General features: G+C 49.1%; 1 long non-coding RNA gene across 1 annotated transcript in view; it reads left to right on the top strand.

The window, feature by feature from the left end:
• Nucleotides 1-909: 909 nt before the first annotated feature.
• The window catches only part of LOC310827373, an 85,000-nt gene continuing 69,454 nt past the window's right edge, over nucleotides 910-16,455 (top strand). The window contains exon 1 of the long non-coding RNA XR_014556302.1: nucleotides 910-1,447. This is a non-coding gene — a long non-coding RNA (uncharacterized lncRNA). The remainder of the gene's footprint in view (nucleotides 1,448-16,455) is intronic.

Here is a 16,455-nt window from a genome sequence, read left to right on the forward strand (position 1 = left end):
CTCCCTCCCACCTTGCTGCCTGTTCCCCCTCACTTTAAATATTCTCCAGGATTTAGTAATTTTTTTTTAGAATAGATTTCATTTCCGTCGCAATATGACCGGTCAGAAATCGACAAGCCCATTTCACATGGAGGTTCCACTCCAACTCCCATTATTTTTATTTATTGTTTACTATTAATATAGAGATACATATTTTAAATTAACTTGTCCGTCCTCCTTGTGTTTTGCTTTCGCGAATGTTTTTAAACAGCCTCAGTAATGATTAATGGATAACGTAAGTAAGTGATCGGTTTTGCCGTCTTTATGAAAGGATCAATGCCTGTAAAGGAAAGTTCAAGTGAGAGAGAGAGAGAGAGAGAGAGAGAGAGAGAGAGAGAGAGAGAGAGAGAGAGAATGTGAGTTTGGAGAAGTGTATTCTGGGAACCGGGTAGTGGGGGGGGGGGCGCGACGACGACACAAATTCCCCTTCGCCAGTCCTAGAAGAATCGCTGGTTCGTGCTGCCATCTAGCGGACAGGAAGAAAGCGGTGAAACTACAGTTTGTTTAGCTCCCCCCTTCCTTGTGTAGTTAAAAAATAAATAAAAAGCTTGCGCCTCCGATGAAGGAGCAGAAAGGGACACGAGAAAATCTGAATGGCTCTTTTCCTTAATATTTGTTCCTTGCCTGCATGTTTCTATGGGGAGTAATCCTTCCCACTGGAATATTTCTCCATTAGCTTCTCGATCTTCTGCCCCTCCTGACTTCTCCTTATTTTCCTTGTTTTCTCAACTTCCATCAAAGTTTCTACACCAGCAGAAAGCCGGGGTTGGCGGGCGGGCGGGGGCTATTCCAAAACACCGCAGCGCACTAGAGCTCAGGGCGAGAAAGAGAGAGTTGTGTGCGTCCCTTCTCAGGTTGTAAAAATATTAGGCACCAGTTAGAGAGGAGAGTCCCGCACCCGAAGACACGGTTTGCGATTTGGTGGTGAAATAATGAAGGGTGGTTTTCTCCCTCCCTCCCCCCACCCTCCGCATCAGTTTTTCCTGCCAAGCCGTCCCTATTGTAGATTGCATTGATAAAAAGGATGTTATTGACTATGCAACAGTGGGCTCTCTCTTGCCTGCCTCCTCGCCTCTCTTTTCTTTCCCAATAAACTCTCGGTCCTGTCTTCTGGTGGTCACTGAAAAGGTGAAACGAATAAGATTAAATCACACACACACACACACACACACCCCAGCTCTGTATGTATATCATCTAAGGTTTTACTCTCCGGACTATGGAGAGACAGGGAGGGAGAGAGGGGGAAAAAAGAGGCAGAGCAAAAGAGAGAGAGAGAAGAGGGAGGGAGAAGGGGAGAGAGAAAGAAAGCCCGGGAGAAGGTGCACAGAGAAGCACCAGCTTCTTGACAAGGTTTCGTCGGAGTCCGGATCGCTTCCACCAGCAACTAGCAGAACCTCCGCTGGCCAAGGCAAGTAGCTTTTGCTTTCTGTAACGTGTGTTTCTGGTGGGTTTTTAGACGCTGGGAAGCCGCATCCGGCAGCAGGGAGTTGGTATCTCTCATCCCCACCCCATCCTCTTCTAACAGAGTTCCACTCGGGCAATATAACTTTAAAAAAAAACAAAAAACAAAAACCACCCTCCACCTACGCCCCTTCTCCGCTTTCCTCCACCATCTCGTCTGCTTTGTCGGAGACCCTGAAAAGGCACCCAGTTCAGGCCTGGCTGGGATTTCCTCGCCAGATTTCATCTGAAGGAGAGGCGGCAGTCATGGGGGCGGGGGGGGGGGGGCGGAGAAGAGGGAGAGACAGAGATGTAAGAAGTTAGGAAGCAGAAGCAGAGGTAGCAAAACATAATAATTTTTGTTTGAACAATGTTGTGGAACCCCCCATCCCCAATCCTTAAGATCATGGGACCAGCTGCCTCCGGGAGCAACCTCAGATGGGAATGAGCAGGGATCGACTTGTCCAGATCCAGAGCTGAATCCCATAGTCCTCCTATTGCCTAGGTAGGCTTAAGGAAGAGGTGAACAGATCCATTCAGTGGGGCTGAGTGTTTATGCCAGGACTTTTCATCCCCTAAAGAGGGATTGCAGACGAGTGTCAGCGTGCTAATGCTGTTGTCTTTCACCTGCTCTGTTTGTTATTTGATCACCTAATGAAAAGATCGATGGCAGCCTGTTTATCTAGGGTGGTGGTGGGGAGTGTCAACAGATTAAAGGGACAACAGGGAGATCCACCGAACGAGAGAGAGGGGGAGACAGAAAGACCTTTATGACAAGGAAAGGCCCATTAAAAATAATTACAAAACCCACCCTTAATTCCGATTATGTTCTGTCTCCCCCACTCCAAGATTGCCTTTGCTGTCCCCAAGGATACCACATTTCTCTTAGAATAGGTATAAAACAGAACCCACTCAATCTCTGCTTTTATTCAGCGAAAAGCGAAGCCTAGCCAATTTTATGAGTCCTTCAGGAAATCCCATCTTTTAGGGATCTGGCTGGGTCTTTGAATGGGAAATGGATAAGAATTCAGGCCGCGATAAATAAATGGACCCTTCATTGCAAGCGGGGATCCTTAACCTCTCCAAAAGAAGCTGGCTCAAATATAGAAATCCTTTGTCAATTTCTCCCTCCCTCTCAAACGCTCACTTTCCTCTCTCTCCGAGAGCAAAAGGAAATAAAGAAAAGTAATGTGGCCACAACGTAATTAACTGGGAAAAGCCGGCTTTCCCCGCCAGCTTCTTGCGGTGCCTAAAGTATGCCCCGAAAAATAGAAGCGAGCTCTAACTTCCTCAAGACTGCCAACCCCAATGTTGCCCTAACCATATTTACATGGAAATCGCATAGGTTTCCCGCGTCTCTTATCTGTGTTTAGAATCCCATCTTGGGCCACAATGGGCAAATTGGTTAAGCAGAGGGGAGCTGCTAAACCCGTTGAACCTCAAATATCAGGACAGCCGAATGGCATTTTCAGATGCAAACCAGCGAGGGTGTGGGTGAAGAATTAAAAATAAGGCACATCCATGGTGTTCAATAGACGTGCGAACTGGGATGGTGGTAGAATAAAGCATATCAGTTATGTTCAACGAGGTTGTAATATTCTGGAAGTAATGCACGGGCTCCGCTTAAGGGGTTTTGTTTTTTTCCTGCGTGGGGCCAACCAGGATTCCTCTTTCGATGTTTCAGCCAAGGCTTTGTAATCTGATAAGGTCATTTTATGGGAGAAGAGAGATGCAGACAGGCTGAGCTTAAGACCACAAGCCACAGCACACTTACATAGAAGTAACCTCTGTTCATTTGAAATGGTGGGACTTACAGTCACTTTGTGGGTTCAGAAAAGAAATGCTGTCCTCTCTGGGGTTGTTTTCGGAGACACCCATCTTCACTGGACCAGAGGAAAACGTTGTGTCTGTCAGAACTTTTCCTGGGACGGGGGGGGGGAGCATTTAAAAAACGAAACCTCCTCCCTCCGTAAAACACCCAAACCAAATATGGGCTGAAGAGAAGGTAATAGCAAAGCCTAGCTGGGGGATGGAAATGATCTGTACCCAGAAATATTTATCCGCTTGCTGTAACCTTTGCTTTTTTAAATTCAAAGGCCTGATTCCTTTGCAAAAATCAAGTGTATGGTGTATGTGTGGTTTTTCAATGCAGTACTGTATAATATATATTGACTGTGTTTGTGCATGGCTGTGTATTCGAGAATCCTTATAGGGGAAAATAGCACAGGAGGGATCTTCACTCTCTCTCCCAAGTGGAGAGGGGAAAAAATCTGTTACATTCTTTTAGCAACTTTGAGCAACTCACTCCCCGTTCTGGTAAGAGATCCAGCTGCATTTCGTTAGGACATGACATTTGGGAAGTGCTTTTTAAAGCACACATATGCCATCCCCGTTCTACATAGATCAACTTAAAACAGACCCAGAAAGCCATACGGAAGGCGTGCTTTGAATGCTGTTCTCTCACTTTCACACGCTACCAGCATGCTGGGCCGCTTGCCCCACAAATCAGCGAGCTCGCGCTTTCGACGAACTCTTGACAAGCTCTGCCTTCCAGCTTTTGGATGCCTGATCCATCAGAGAAGCCAGCCTGTCGAGGGGCATCCCTCCCCTCGAGGACTATTTCCAGTCCTCGTCAAATATTAATTGCAGTGTAAACATTGCTGACCCACCTCTTTCCCTCCCTCCCCCACCTCTCCCCGAAAGCCCCCTCCTCAAGCAAAGTGCGTAGTGGCGGCGGCCTTGCTGGTTCCTCCCTCTGCCTTCCGTTGGCGAGGGCTTGCTGTCCAGCAGGGCAAGACTGTCAGCGAGCCAGGCCTTGGCTGCCACGACTAGCGGAAGTAGGCCGCATTCACCGTCTGCACTAGTGCCGGGTCACAGGCTTCCAGCGCAATGGAACTCCTGCCCGGGTAGAAAACCGAGGCGCGCCTGCCCCTTACTCGACCGTCGTTGTTATCTGCACAAATCTGCAGATTTCAACCCCCCCTCCATCCCAATCTTATACACAATTGGCCATTCCCAGAATCCCAGCCAAAGTAGACCCAGTGGATTACAGCGCCCGTTTGTAAATAAATAGCCACTGGCCACCTAATATTTCGGGGGCCCCCTTCTCTCTAGACAAAGCCTGATGCACTCACACGGATGCTCAGATTCGTGTGCATGGGAGGGAGGGAGGATTTCACCAGTGCCCGGATGGATCCCTGAGAGTTCTCAACTGATCTGTACTCGCTTTCCTTTATGTCCTTACTCACTTCAGGGGACTAAGTGCGAGATGATTCCCATTTTAAAGCCTGTTTGGAAACAAACAAACACGCACACACGCGCATGAGATATTCCAGCAAATCCTCCCTCCATAATAACAATAATGTATAATCATAATTTATTATTTATACCCTGCCCATCTGGAAGGGTTTTCCCAACCACTCTGGGCGGCTTCCAGCAAAATATTAAAATTACATAAATGTAAATGAAGCTGGCTTGTGTTGTACACATGTGATATATCTAGTTCTAGTTAACTTACTTCCAACATCTTAATCAGACCTACTTTTTAAAGCAGTCCTTTCTTGGAATCCCATGTCTGCACAACCCATTGGGGCTTGAAAGTAAATTCTACTGAATTCCATGAAACTTACTTGCAGTAAAATATGTGGATACCATTCCTTCTAGGCTTTCTTACAAAAGAGAAAACGCTGCGTGTTTACTATAAAGGCAGCTGGGCCAAGGGAGGAGGAGAGCGTCTGGAGGAAACAGGGGCTCTAACCTGGGCAAAGGTTCCCGGTTAGGCACCCGCCAGTGGCCGAAGGCTAAAATGAAAGCTGTAAAATAGGCTGCCGAGAGTCTGACTTTATGCTTTTGCTGTGGAGCTGTAAGAGAAGCAAGGCAAAGGAGCAAAATACCTTTCCCAAAGGCCTCCCGCCCACCCCCGCGGGCCTCACTAGGAGCCATCAGGCCGTATTCTGGGCTCGACTTGGCCATTTGGCACCTAGCGAAATGTCGCGCTGAGTTACCAGGTGCTTTCAGAGCGCGGCGGTCTCCTCTCAACCAGACGGCGGCAGCTGGCCACTGAAATCGTGGATTTGCCGACACATCAGCCAGGAAACCCAAACAAGTTGAAAACTGTGCAGCGGTCAGGGGCAGCGCGATCCCACACCAGCTGTTTCTTTGGAACGAAGTCCCACGGAGCTGAGTGGGGGACTTGTTCCCAAGAAAGAGGGGGGGGCATGATTGCAGGTTTACAGTACAGCCCTTACTCAGGTGTAAATCCCTCTAATGTTCCCTGGAGAATATTTCCAGGAAAGGGTCCTTTGGGCCTCTTAAACCAGGCGCCGTAGTCGAGTGGCCTCGAGGGGCGCAGGAATCTCCCCGCCAACAGAGGGACCCGTATTGGCCAGCTTTTATAGTGTGTTGTTCCACGGCCCAGATGGATCCGGACGATCCTAGCTGGACACAGGAAACTGGCGGTCAGCAAGCTCTGCAGCCTTCCTGCGTCAGAGCTGTCTTCTCCCATGCGCTCCCCACCCTGTTCCCTGCGCAAAATGGCGAATTCTCACAACCAGATACTGTATTGACTTTCCGCACAAATAAAGCTGCGGGGATCTTAATGCGGGGAGCGAAGCGACATAAGTGTGTGCGGATGCCATGAAGGGAGCGGGGTGGGGAGTGAGGATTTTCCATGAGTGTAGATGGCAGCGCTGGAGCTTTGGCTTCTCTGAGAATCTACCCTTCGCTTGGAGACCAGTCTTGTCATGCGCGCATCACGTAAGGCCCAGGCAAGCTGATGCCCAGATCTAGTAGGTGTGTGTGTGTGTGTGTGTGCGCGCGCGCGCGCGAGTAGATATTAATATCTGGCTATGCTGGGGATGAAAAGGGGGCACACTTGCGAGAGAAGTCCCCCCCCCCCCAGTGTCTTGACAATACGATCTCCTGGCTTGTAGAATCATTTCCCATAATAGTCACCTGTCACAGCTCCCATTTCTTTTATCATAGGCATTAGCCCATCAGGAGATGAGTTCAGTTGGACTTCTCTTTTCCAGGCTAAAAATTAAAAGAACTCTCTGTCTCTGTGTAAGAAAATAAAATATTTGCCCCACCGATTGTTCAGCTATCGCTTAGAGGCGCCGAGAGGGTGTCAAGGGTGGGGGGTGGGGGAGGGAATCTAGGCTTGGCTGCTGGTGTGAGCACCACCCTGAGCTCCTCCTAAACTTGATATAACTAATAAATCTGACTTTTCCCTTAAACTGTCAGGGTCGAGATGTGTTTATTACAGGCCTGCTCAGGCAGCTAAGGAGATGGGGCGGGAGGACTTTTAAGTTGGGCTTAAAAAAAAAGTCAATGAAACAGCTCAAGCAGACCATAAAGAATCGCGCCACACTGAAGCAGGCTATGGGGAGCATGGGGGGGGGGTGCGCGCGCGCGAGAGAGAGTAGCGATTGTGGGGGGGGGGGCTCATAAAAAGTATCCTGGAAGACATGGGGCTGGTCAAGCTGTGGGGGTGGTGTGTGTGTGGTGGGGGAAGAGAAATCTGCTTTATTGTTAACCCCTTGCACGGAGGCTTCTGAAGCTGAAAGGGCAAAGGAGGGGACGCTCTTTTGTCCCAGCTGATCCTCGGCTATTCTGGGGACTCAGGTTGGTGTGAAAAGGACGAAGAGGTCACTTGAAATCGCCTTTTATCTACTCCTCTTTTCTCTCTGGATCAGCAGCTTTGAATAGGCGCCATCTAATCGCTCTTCATAGAAAGAAAGTGGGGCAAGGCTCGAAAATGCCTTCACTCTAGGAAGGAGGGGACTGGCTTGCATGATTGCGCCTAGGCCTCAAGCCAGGCGGCGGCGGCGGCGAGCGGAGGAATGCCTCGATCCCCACCGCGTGCGCCTCGGTGGGAGACGCGGAAGGTGGCGAGAGGGCCGCGCTGCCTGCTCCCCTTGCCTGCATCTCGCCCTGGCAGCAAGCAGGGTTGGGATGGAAGGAGTCCCTCGGCCACATTGATGGACTCGTTCCATAAATAAAATAAAATGTCCCCTCCAACCACCACTCCCCATTGGCAAACAGATACAAAGGAAACCAGAGCAGGGAACAAACCTCGAAGAGCCTTCCCGCCTCTCCCGTTTTTGCAAAGTCCCTGGAAGCCGAAACAATTTTCTCAAGGCTAGGACGGAACTGTTGGTCCGGCGAGTAAAAAAAAAAGAGAGCGTTCATCCGCACTCCAGATCCCGGACTTGTTTTGTAGGCTTCGCACGAGGCCCTGCTTCGTCCACTGCTGCTGAGGACACCCAGTGAATCCGAAATATACTGATAAGGGGGCGGGCGGAGAGAGAGCGATCTCTTCCTTCCCAATCGCTGCCATGCTAAGCTAAAGTTGGACCCACAAGACACGAAAGCCAAGTCCCTGTTTGTTCAAAACCGATTTTTTTAAATCCTTCCCCAACCCTTGTGTGGGAGATGAGTACTGTATGTGTCTTTTTTGGCAAAAAAGAAAAGAAAAAAGAACCTGGTTAGACAGAATTATTTGTTCCTTTGCATCAAAAGACAAGGCCTTCCTATTAATAGCCTAATGGCTTTGGCTGCAAGGAACCAAGAGCATTTCAGAGGCAGCTTCCAAATCCCTTTGCCAGAGAGTGGGCGGGAAATACCTCTCTACCACTGCTGCTGCCCCTCCGACTAGAGCGAGCCACCTTTGCTGTCTGAAGAGTCCAGGGATGCTTGGAAGCTGGAAATACTTCCGAATGGCGGCATGGTTGCTAGGGGCTGCCCGTTCCCACCCATGAATCTCTCCTACCTCCCAGGGAAGCCAACCGGGCTTCCCTGAAGGCCACCTCCTGGCCACCACGCTCTTTGGAGCGCCTTCGCGTTGAAACGCCTCCGAAAGGCTGCAGGTCAGAGCAAGAGCTCCCCATTTGACTTCGACCTTAGGGCTTCGGAGAGGCGGGGGCGGGAAGCCCCAACTCATCTCCCGGCCCAGTGCCACGAAGATTAAATTAAGTGGCGGAGAAACCTGGCGGATCTTCGGTGTGAAGCTCCGCTGGCGCGTCCAGGCGTCACTTTTAACGCTTTGCTTCCCCCCACTGTGCACAAGTCTTCATCAGGAAGACCCTCTTAATTCCCCCCTCCCCATCTTCAGCAGAAAGGAGCGGGGAGGTCGGCTCTTCGCCTGTTCTCTCACCTACCCCCGGCCTCATTTTCTTCACTCAAAAGTAAACATAAACGTTGCTAACTGATCCGGAATTCCTGGCTGAATGCATGCGTGTGTGTGTGTGAGAGAGCTGGGGTTCCAATCATCCCATTTGTCACAAAGAAAATGACCGGCGGTGTATTAAGCAGAACATCTGATTTATTTGATTTAGTGCTCTGGGGCCACAGCGAAGACCCCCTAAACAACCCCCCAATGCAGAGTTAAAATTTAAAAGGAGAAGGGCGAAGAAGGAAAAAAAAAAGCAAACAAAACTTAGAAGCAGCATTTAAGCCTCCTCCATTTGGCAACACTGATCACCATTCCCGAGTGGCTGGGGAAATATTGTTTTTACAAACCGCCGCAGCAGAAGGAACAAATGTTTGGGAACCACTGAACCTCTCGGTATCGATGGGAAGGGGCAGAAATGGCAGAGAGAGAGAATCAAGGCAGTCGAAGAGAATCTGCAAAGCTGATCTAAGCTCTGGAAAAGTTTGAGCCTGGTGCGATGACCGCTTGCAAATGCAAATGAATAAATAAACCTCAAACCGGCTAGTTTGGGGTGCAGTAGTTTAGCAAGACTAATTGCAGACAATGGAGCTGAAATGACTTTTCCAATTAGCTGCTGGTTGGAGTTTAGTTGGAGGAACTGTCAGCTCCACCGATGGGTAATTGCTTTATTGCTCACAAAACTATCATCTATTTAGAACATATGTGCTAATTACTGTGGATGGGCGTTGGGGAAAAAAAAAGGGAGACCATAAATCTATTAGCACTTGAAAAAAAGTCCATGGGGCTTGTAAGCAGCACGAACTCCTTTTCCACATTATGATTTGAGGGGAAGAATGGTGTGAGTGATAAGCGACTCTCTTCCCCAATGCAACATCTGAATTAAACCCATCCGGGAAGACAATGCAAACAAGCGGCCCGACCCACAAGCCGGAGTAGGGGATTTATACCGGGTTTGTGCCACTGGAGTGAGGACGGGTACAAATCAATCTTCAAAGCATACTGCTTTGGGTTAATTGAATTTTGGGAGGGAGGGTTGTCTGACATTGGTCAATTTCAGATGCCAGCGCTTAGTTTTAAGAGAGCCGCAGAAGGAGCCGTCCGGTCTTCTCAATCAACCACGGCCATAAATCACTTTCCTTCCTTTCCCCCGTCCCAGCCTGTTTCCCCACCCCAAAAGATTAGTTTAGAAATCTTTTAATTGGATTATTCTAGAAAATTAATCTCTTTTCGGCTGGCTAAATTTTGTGTACCAAATATTGAAAATTAAATCCGCCTCATTTAAGGGTGGGGGTAGGCGGGAAGAGTGAAGGCTCCTGTTGCCTTTGGATGGGTTAGTTGTTGGGGTTTTTTTTTAGAACGAGGACACGAGTAAGAGAAATGCCATAGGGGGCAAAAAAGAGCAACATAAGGTGTTCAGAGCTCCCAAAAAAGCAATATCAACCCACCCAACAGCAGAAAGTTGGTTTTCTAGTTTATATAAGAGTGCTATTATAAGGCGATAGCACAGAGCTGGTAAGTATCCGGGATAGAAGCAGAAGACTCACATGAGGATTGTTGTTATTATTTTAAAGAAAATAAAAGCTTGCCAGCATCGGGGGGAGTTTTTTTAAACTGGAACCTCATGGGTTACTCAGAAGAGGAAACAGAGGCCAAGTGGCAGGGAATAGACCCTCTGCCTGCGAAGACGCTGCTGACCGGCAACATTCTGTTCCGGGCATTTCCCCACACTTTCTCTTTCGTGTGTGTGTGTGTGTGTGTGTGTGTAAGTGAGCGAGCTAGGAGAGAGATAAAGAGAAAGAGATTTCCCCCGTCTCTTTCAAGACAAATTCTGGGTAGAGTTGCTGGAGAAGCGCAAGGAGGGTTTCTGCTTTCTTCCTCAAGCTCTGCGAGTTTCCCCATCACGTCTTCTGTTACTCCCCGCCAACTCACCTGTGACACCTGGAAGTCACACCCACACCGAAAATCAATGGGGTTTTATTCCTCTTTTGTGTGATGAGAAAGAGAGCGAGATAAGAAATCGGATGTCACAAAACCAATTTAGGAGCAGTGGATAGTTCTCAGAGTCACAAACGTGTGCACGTGCAGTTATTTGCCTTTTAATCAGCGCTTGCTGCTAATTTACAATTCAGTTGTAGTTGCTTTTTTTTTTTTTTAGACAAACGATCTCCTCCCAATCTGCAATTTCACCTGAAATTCTTTCTCCTTTATTTCAAGCTGTTCCGCAAGTTCTTCCAGGACCCTTCCCGCTCCAACCTTCTACTTCTGAACTTTCTAGCCTTCAGATTTTCCCCTAGTATATTTAATTCTCCCCTTATCGGGGTTGCGTGGAGTGGTGTTTTTTATTTTATTTTAAAGACCTGTTAAGGCAGAGATCAGGAGTCAGAGCTCCATTTTTGGCTGCCTGCTGGGATTTCCTGAGCGAGATCACGACATCTCTCTGAAATGGGATACCTCACTTTTAAGCTCAATGTAGCTGTTAATAGCAGCCCTCTGAGGTGTGGTTAATTGGTGGGGATAAAGGCGTAATGACTTCACAGGGAGACTGCAATGATCCTTTAATGTACCTTAAAGAAGCATACGCACACGGGTGACATGGCATCGCTTTGCAGAGGAGCGTTTTAAAAGTGGAGTCTTCGTAGGAAACAAATTTGTCCCTGGAACAAACTGCGCAAACAAGGGGAGAGAGAGGGAGGGAGCGAGTTTGTGTTTGTGTGTTTAAAGGCAATGAATTTAAGATTGAGTAAATAAACTTATTGGGGAAGTGCGAACCAAGAAAGTAAATGGTAGAAGAATGATAGGGTGGGGATAAAGGCCAGAGAAGCCCTTTGGTCTTGGGAAATGACGGTCTTTCAAGCCGGCCTACCTCTCAGGGTTGTCGTACTATACTGAGCTCCACCGGAGGAAGGCGAGATACAAAGAAGCAACGTTAAGCAGGGGTCCGCTCATCCTTCTTTCCCAAACTCAAAGGTGGTGAGTGATTTTCTCTCTCCTATGCTCGGCCTCTCCCCCCAGTAGCTGACCTTTAGGCCATGCTAGCTGGGCGTGAAGTCAAGGTTGCGACTGCAGAGCCGGATCAGATCTCACTCCTTTCAAGCGGTGGCGTGGAGTTTTCAGTGCCAGCCGACTGTCCTTCGGCTGGGGAAAAGACAAAGTGAATTGGGAGTCTCCCTATGGCTTGGATACCGAGCAAGCATGCAATAGGATCCTCGGCACTTCGTCCTATCCTGAACGTCTTACGGTCATATGCAAGAGTAAAGAGTGCAGCGTAGGTAAGGAGAAACTGATTTGGCAGAGCGGAAGACTGCGATGTGCTCGCAGTCCAAATCCAACCTTCGCCTATTAGTATACGATCAGTGACAATGAAAGCTCTATATACATACATGTGTGCCTGCATTTCTTGGCATCTGAGAAACGCAACAGTCACAGAAACGAACAGAACGCGTGTTTGTAAAACCGAAGTTCTCTCTTCGCTCTGTTTGCAATTCTCCTCAGGGCTCCACTTAGATCAATGGAACTTTCTCCCAACCAAGGGAGCAGAAGATTGCAGCTGTCTCTAGTGTGTTATGTCCAATACTTTTATAGGGCGTTTATTCGCTTGTGTTGTGTACTTATTTATCTCTCTGTCTACATACCACAGGAGCCAATATGAGTCCTCCATAAAAGATTTGCGGGGGCCGGGCCACCCCAAAGTTGATGGGCATTGCCATTCAAATGCTGTTTGTGCACCGCATCTTGTGATCGATTCTGTGATGCGGGGATTGCCTGACACCCCCCCCGCAATATTTTAACCCCTTTGACACCACTGCGACGTACATTCCTACCGGAGCCCCTATATACTGTGCACACGGGTCTGCTTTGACATGCACAGGAGGTAACTTTGCACAGATACACATATTGCTATATAGACACACCGCATGCAGTACCTCTGCCCTATTTTAGTGAACGCATTGCTCTCTCTCACACACATAGGTAAAAGTGTACATGTATGTGAAAAGTGTGCATGTGTGTTCATGCAGATCGTCCAAATGTCGCCCCAGGGGTTACAGCGGTAGACTAAAGGAAGGTAAACACTCCGGCGCGAGGTCATTGCTCTTCGCCGTGTTTCTGTTACTTTCCCACATCTCTCAAGGAAAATGAAGTGAAACTTAACACCTTCCCTTTCCTGTGTGCTTTGTTAAACTCTTCCTTTTGCCTCAGTCCAGTTTCTTCTCTCCCCGCGCTCCTGCGGATGAAATGTTGACGTCCTGACTCTTTAGTAACCAGATCTTCAAGACTTACTAGGAAACCAGAGCTATTGGAATTTGGAATCGATGTTGTTGCTTCCAAGTGAATTTGTCCAGCCCTATATCGTTAGACGCACCCAAACTCACCGAAAATCAATGGGAACTTAACTCTGCATAGGATCGGGCTGAAAGTATTTTGCCTGGGGATGTTAAGAATCACCGTCTAATATATGTTAAAGGCGCCCAACGTGTCCTGGGATCAGGGCCTCCAGGAAAGTCACGCACAAACTCGACCTTTCCCTCCCTGTTGTCCGTTTGCTTTTGCTTCGGGAGCTGCGGGAGCGATTTATGCTTCCAATGGATCCGAACCTTCATCTCCCAGGTTCGAGTTCTTTCTGAAAGCAGAGAGAGGGAGTTAAAGTCGATCGCAGGTGTTTTAGCTCCAACTGTCGCACTTTCAGATCCCCGCATCTCTTAGATCCCCGAAGCAGAAAGACCCCGTATCACACCGGCACCCGGGGCAGGGATCTAGTTCAGCTTCCCACAATCTGGAGCTTCCCCAATCCGTTTTAGACTACAACTCCCATCCGCTCAGCCTATGGGGTTTAATAGGGAAACCAGTTTAGTGGTGCACAATCCAGGTTGAGCCAGTTTAGATCCCTATCTAGGGACGTGTCAGCTCTGCCCACATAAAGCCGGGCGTTTAAGGTCGAGTTCTGGCTTGCTTCTCACGTTATACGGGGGTGGGATGAAGGGAGACGGGAAAAACCCTCCAAAACCAAACCTCTTTAAATTATAGCAAGGTAGTATTTCTCTGCTTTTCGACATCAGAAATGCAGACCTTGGCTCTCTCCCTCCCTTGCCCCATCTCGTTGCTTTTGGCCTTATAGTTGCTTGAATTTGTTTCAGACTGACCAGACCTCTGTCATGAGAGAGTCACGTTAACTGGACAGCTTCCGTGCCCGCTTACATGGAAGGAAGCCTCCTAACATAAAAGGGAGCTGACTTCGATTAAAGGAAGGCCGTAAGGTTGGATTTTGGAGAAATTGTCCGCACTCCCTGTTCATTCTCGCCCCTTTCGCCAGCACTCTAAGCGTGCGATCCCACACTCCAAATGTTGGAATCCATTTCCTATTCATGAGCTCTGTCCATCCCTGGATTCTAGAGTGTTTGACTGCATGTGACAGAAAGAAGGGATCCCCGTCTCTCTTTCATGTACATTAAAATATCCCCTGTGTGGATTTTTTCTCTGCTCCAGAACCAAGGTTGCTATGATTCAACAACAAAAAAGGAGGCGGCTATATTTGTATATGTCCCGCGTGCACAACTAGAATCGTATCGATTTAATTCATTTCAGTTTCTCATTAGTGTAGTGATCCTCCGTATCTGGAATCGTCTCGATTTTGGGTGCAGGAAAGCAATCCTGGCAATAAAGTTGTGCAGCCCTTGTAAACCAGTGAAGTCCTGGTTTAATTTCGACCCCGTAAAGACTCAGGCCTGGTCAGAACCCCTGCTCTGAAGCAGTGAAACCAGAAAGGTCGACTTCGAAGTCCTCCTTTTGATTCAAATTCTCCGACATAACGGCTTCGTGGACCCGGCTGAGCGGTGACGTGAGTGGCAGCTTTCGTCCCGATCCTATGCACTGTCTACTCAGGAGCAAGGTTCACCGAGGGCAAGCGCGGGTAATGCTAGACTTAATGGTATTAAGGAGCTCCCCCCGCCCCATTAGATGGCAACGGGTATTATTTCATGTCAAAATGTGGGATGTCTTTGGGGTTCCTCTTGCTCCTGCCTACGGGTGGGAATTCCTGCGGCGATCGTTGTAGCTTTGAGAACTTCTCTCTGGGCTCTTCCTCGGGAGTAAGCCCCATTCAGTTCCGTGGAGATTGCTTCTGAGCCGGCCCGCTGTTAAGTCTCTGGCCTTTGGGGGAGGAGAAGGAGAACGGCGAGCAACTTGGAACAGAAGCGAATCTCCCGCACCTGCCTTCCTGCGCGTCGGAGCAGAGAAGCGCAGCTTCGCATTAAACGCGATGCACCCGTAACCGGCGCGCCTGGGTGACGGATCTGCGCCTGTCCAGGTGTATATTGGGACATAGATCTGGAGAACACCGGCTGGTAAGGAGAGGCGAAGAGCGCTCTCTGTTATGATTAGGCTTCTGGGCTGTTTTGCAGCTCATAAGGCACAATTAGATTGGAACCTGTAAAACAGACTGCAGGAGCAGGGGAAGAAAGGGGAAAAAGACGGAGAGCCGGCGAACGGAGACCTTTATGAAACTAATAAAGCATATTCTCCACCTGGGGGAAAGGACAGATCTTTAGGCACAGCGTGCTAGCAACTAGAGGGGGGGGGGGAAGGCTGGGATCCATAAACCACGAAGCAAGAGAGCAGGCAGGGCAAGGCCGCCTTCTGGGAGCCTGCCTGAGGACGTTCCTTGGCCTTCTGCCCTACTAACCACACGCACCATTCCTCGGGAGTAAATCCTCTGGAACTCATTGGCACTTGATTCCGAGGAGACGCCCGTGGGGAATCGGGTCGCGTGGCTGCGACCTCTCAAGCTGGCTTCCTACTAGAAAAGGAAGGGACTTCCAAGCAAACTTCCGCAGCCTCTTTTGGAAGAGCGTTACAGAGACTGGCAGGCAGCAGGCACATCATGTCGCTGCGGAGCCTCCAGGCCTTGGCGGAGAGGTCAACGGGGCCGGAGGCAGAGCAGCTTTAGGGGCGGTGAGAGCAGAGCGGGGCCCAAGCTTTTGTTCCTTCCAGCAGGAGAAAGCCTCTAGAGTCCCCGTCAAAGGGGAAGGGGCACGTGCTGGGAACCCGACCTCGGAGGTTTGCGCAGCCCCAAGGAGGAGGAGGAGCACCACCCGGGGAATGCCCATCAACGCTTTGTCGACTTCTCCTTGCATTCAATGGGAGCTTTCTTTCTGGATTGGACCCTGGCGGCCCCCGCTCCCCTTGACGCTGAACTTCGAAATCGGCCCCTTGAGCTCCATGAGATTGTCTCTAAGGAGTGGAAAAGGCTCAGCTGTGTAGGAAAGCGCGCTTCAGACCCGGGATAGGGAGCAGGGAGCGGCGAATGCCCGTAGGTGCGTGCAGAGCGCGCTACCCCCTCCTCACAAAGTAAACTCAAAGGACAGTGCTTAATGCTGGGGATACCACTTTTCTATTCGAAAACCAACAACTGGCTGTGTCTAACCCTGCCAGCCTAATAAAGAACCACACTCCGTTTTCTTCCCCTTCCCCATCGTCTTTCTTTCTTTCTCCCTCGCCTTTTCTTCTTATTTCTCTAGCCTGCGGGGATAGACTGTGCGACGTTCTAATTTTTGAGGCATTTAATTCTCACCCGCCCCCACTTTTTTCCTGGGAGGCCCCCTTTGTGAGAATGTTAAGGAAGGTAGGAGAGGATATATTGTTTTGATATTATCCCTACTCACTCACGCTAGTGAGTAAACAGCAGAGCACATTCCCTTTGCAACTTATTGGAAGCAAATTGATGATTCGTTAGAATCCTTTAATTAAGCAATCCAGCCTGGCTTGTTCCTGGTAAGTTTCCCTTTTTATTTCCCTCTTAAAATAATAACACA

Source organism: Podarcis gaigeae (genome assembly GCF_964106915.1).
Source record: "Podarcis gaigeae genome assembly, chromosome: 11".
Classification (NCBI taxonomy): domain Eukaryota; kingdom Metazoa; phylum Chordata; class Lepidosauria; order Squamata; family Lacertidae; genus Podarcis; species Podarcis gaigeae.